The sequence below is a fragment of the Anastrepha ludens genome, chromosome 2, assembly GCF_028408465.1.
Source record: "Anastrepha ludens isolate Willacy chromosome 2, idAnaLude1.1, whole genome shotgun sequence".
In the NCBI taxonomy this organism is placed as follows: domain Eukaryota; kingdom Metazoa; phylum Arthropoda; class Insecta; order Diptera; family Tephritidae; genus Anastrepha; species Anastrepha ludens.
In genome coordinates, this window is record NC_071498.1 from 73,011,881 (window position 1) to 73,015,572 (window position 3,692).

A 3,692-nucleotide genomic window follows, 5' to 3' on the forward strand; every position below is an offset into this window, starting at 1 on the left:
CTATACTACCAAAATTTCGATTCCCAGAATTTTTTTTTTTCAAAGTAAATTCCCTAAACTCGCTGAAGGAAACTTTTTGTCATAAATAAAATTTAATGCAATATATAAAACTATTTACTGGAAATAGTTGCGTAAAGGAAAATAATACATTTCTAGTAGCACTTTTACATATTACGAGGTTAACGAAGTTATCTCCACTTTCAAGGTTAACTCGCTAATCTAGGTCTTAACCTACCAGGTTATCCATACAAAAGATATCCTCGTTCCAAAGTATTGTAGATTACCTGCTAATCACGAGTTAACCTGGTGGAGTAGCCGAGTTTTATTGGAAAAGCAGTACAAACAGTACGCAAAAATGCAGCTCTCCTTAGTTCTATAGTGAATGCACCAAAAAATCGTTAACAATTGAACGTTAATCAAGAACAAAGTGGTCTGCATGTGCTAAAAAGTGGTATGAGAATTGTGGGCAGACCAAGCGAACGATTTCAGATGCGCGAAGAAGAACAGCCACATTTTCATGGAGATGGAAGAAGAAATGAGTAAAGGCAAGGGTTAAAATCCATAACCTTACAAACCAATATAAGTAAGTAATTGTTTCGAAACTAAAATTTAACAATGTTGCATGCCCGCCCATTTATGAAGCCCCAGTCAGTCGTGATGTATGGTAGTGGAACGCATAACAATGAATCGCACAACCCAGTGCAAACGAAAAAAAAGAAAACAAATTCAAAAAGGCGCAAGGGACACAAAAGCAATCCACTGGTTGCACGAGGATCGGTCGAATAAGAATAAATGTCGCCGACGCCCAATACTACGATTCACTAAGTTGCGCTGCGCTACCATATGTCATTATTAACTGGGACTAGCAGCTTATAAACCGTGGGAATATACTTTGTATTTACTGTAAGTCAAAACAGTGTGTTTTTAGCAAATCCCTGATTTCATTTCAGGCACGAAAAAAAGAAAATGCGGTCGGGCGGAGCTCCTTCCTCCTGGTCCTACTAGTCGGAAGTACACTCAATTCTAAGCGGCAGCAAGGTTGCTAATTTCGAACACCTCATGCAAGATAATTTTGGTGAGATAAAATCGAAGTTTATTATATAATTTCCCATTTTCTATTGTTTTTTACTTCTTTGATTAATAGTGTCGAACAATGAAGGTGATGCGAATGACGATCCACTGCTTGCGTCGGAGGCATCAATAAGCTCCAGAAGATCGCTACCATCTCCAGTACCAGTAAGTCCGACTGAACCTAAAAAAAACAATGAGCCAGGAAGCGATTCTTAATTGCTTGGAGCGTTCGACTGCATGTCTAGAAAAAGGCTTGACTGAAATTAAAGAAATACAAGCCACAATGATGGACATTACGAAGAAGGCGTTGACTGTAGATGAAAAAAGAAATATTATTTTGGTGGAAATGAAAAAAAAATTGGAATACTAACATAAAAACGTTGCAATAGCTTTTCTTATGTTTTCAGCATAAAATCGGGCATGGCCTCTGCATGCTCCGGCTGTGGTAGATTGCGACTCCTCTCATACTCAGTTTGCTTTTGGTGCCATATCTGATCTATTTGGTCGTTATGGGAGTTCAAAAAATTGTGCAAGACATTCGCTGCCATATGTGAACGGGTAGATTAATTTTGTGGATTTATTGGTACTCAATAAAAATGTGAACGTACTTTTAATTAACTTTTGTTTCCTTTCGGGCTCATGGTGCATTAATGTTTTTAATGTAACGGACTGGAAATCTGTAACTGTGTGTATTATGAAAATTGACTAAATTGTAAAAATAAAAAGATGTAATTCGAAAAACCACAAAGAAACTTAAAATGAAATGTATACGCAAAACCTTACATAAATAAAATAGACATAAATGAAAATTGCAAGGATAAAGCAGAAGGTGTTGAATAATTTTATCTGGCGAGTAATTTAATCAAGCACCAATTGAAAATTAGCCGTATATTTTAAGTAAAATCAACATTTTCTCTCAGGATGGAGGATCTGAGAACCCCTGTCATGAATTTAACTGGGGCCGTCAATACTCTTCTTGACAAAATTAACACTCTAGAAAGGCGCATCGGGCTTATAGACGCCCCTAACAAAGCTAGGGGTCCAGTGGAATCAGCGGGGAAGGTGGTGGCTCAGGTCCCCTAATTTATATGATTTGCACTTACCCTCTTTTTGGGTGTTTGGCCGACGTCTTCTTCCTATGTGTGGTGCGCGTCTTGATATTTTTCCATGGCTGCGGGGACCTGCTGTTTAGTGCCGCCCCGAATGTCAGAAGGTTTTTACGAGAAGCTTTTTCGAAGTTTTTCGAGCTTTCGCAGTTGTGAACATCTAAATACACCACCCCGCAGGCCCAGTAGGCTACCGTTTACATTTTCAACACTGCCGCAAATAGTAACTTTTTAGAAACACAAAATTTCGGACAGACGGTTTACCCAACTTAGCGAAATTGGCACTGACAGATGTACAAACCTAGATAACAAATTACATATTTTGACGCTATTTCGGAAGTTTAATTCGTTTAAATGAACAATTTCGAGTACTTCTTGAACAGAAGATATGTGCGTGTGTAAACATGAATGCATATGTATTTGACACGTTACTTACACGCCAGCGCGTACCTATCACCATCTTCGCTTGCGAACAAACAACACTTCCGCTTGATTGCTTTCGTTAAAAAAAAAGATAATTGCGTAAAAATATGGTCGCATTAATTATTATTTATGTCCACAGCATCTTGCTGAACGAGCGCCAAAAATGCTTGGAAGTGAAATCATTTCGAATTGCTTTTCTAAAAGTTATTAACCAAATTCGACTTGATTTGTTTTCGATCCTCTGCGCATTTGGGTTTTTCTTTTTTGCTACAAAAATTCGTGTTTATGTCGTAATACATTTGTACGTTAGCTAATTTTGATTTCTTATTTAAATTTATATTTTTAGATATTTCACTTAGCACAATACTGTTAATTTGCTACAATTTAGCTACTGCTTACATGCATATCTATTGATGTATCATATAAACCATATGCAAGTGTTTATTTATTGAACTTGAGAGAGTTTGCATATCAGTACAATTTTGGTGTGTTTTCGCATTCTGCTAGAGGAATTTTTAATCCTATTTATTAAATCGTGATTCATAGGAGAATTAGATCACTTTGTATAATAAGTAATTAATTTGTTGAAGAATAATTAACATGTTTACTGTTGTTTCATCCGCTGAAAGCTGAAATTTTTGAAAAAATTTCCACATTTTTCAAAATAACCTGGCGATAATAATGGAAAGGTTGGGCTTTAGCTTCATTTATAGTTCTCGAGCTTTATTTTCTAGTCGATCAATGTAAACAATTTTATATTTACAATAATAATAATAATAGCTACTAAAGCAAAAAATATTTCAAAATATAAAATTGAGAACTCAGATGTATGCTAATCATCCCAAATCTTTCACTTTTTGCGATGTTGCCTAATGTTTCTAACTAACTGAAATATTAAAACTGTTGATAATAACGTTTTTAAGTCCCAAAGGTATATTTTCCTTAAAACTTGAGAAAATATAATTTAAATTCAATTCAGAGGAAGAACTAAAATAGGCGCGGGCACTCAAAAGGGTCATTCATATATGAGAGATCTAGCAATCGGAAGTAAGAACACCCAGTCTGTATGAAATGCTGTTTTTTTAAAGACTT

General features: G+C 35.8%; 1 long non-coding RNA gene across 1 annotated transcript; it reads left to right on the forward strand.

The window, feature by feature from the left end:
* The first annotated feature begins 467 nt into the window (after positions 1–467).
* LOC128871824 (uncharacterized) lies at positions 468–1,382 on the forward strand. The gene is made up of 3 exons (XR_008456064.1): positions 468–583; positions 951–1,075; positions 1,145–1,382. It is a non-coding gene; the product is annotated as an uncharacterized LOC128871824 (long non-coding RNA).
* The last annotated feature ends 2,310 nt before the right edge of the window (positions 1,383–3,692 follow it).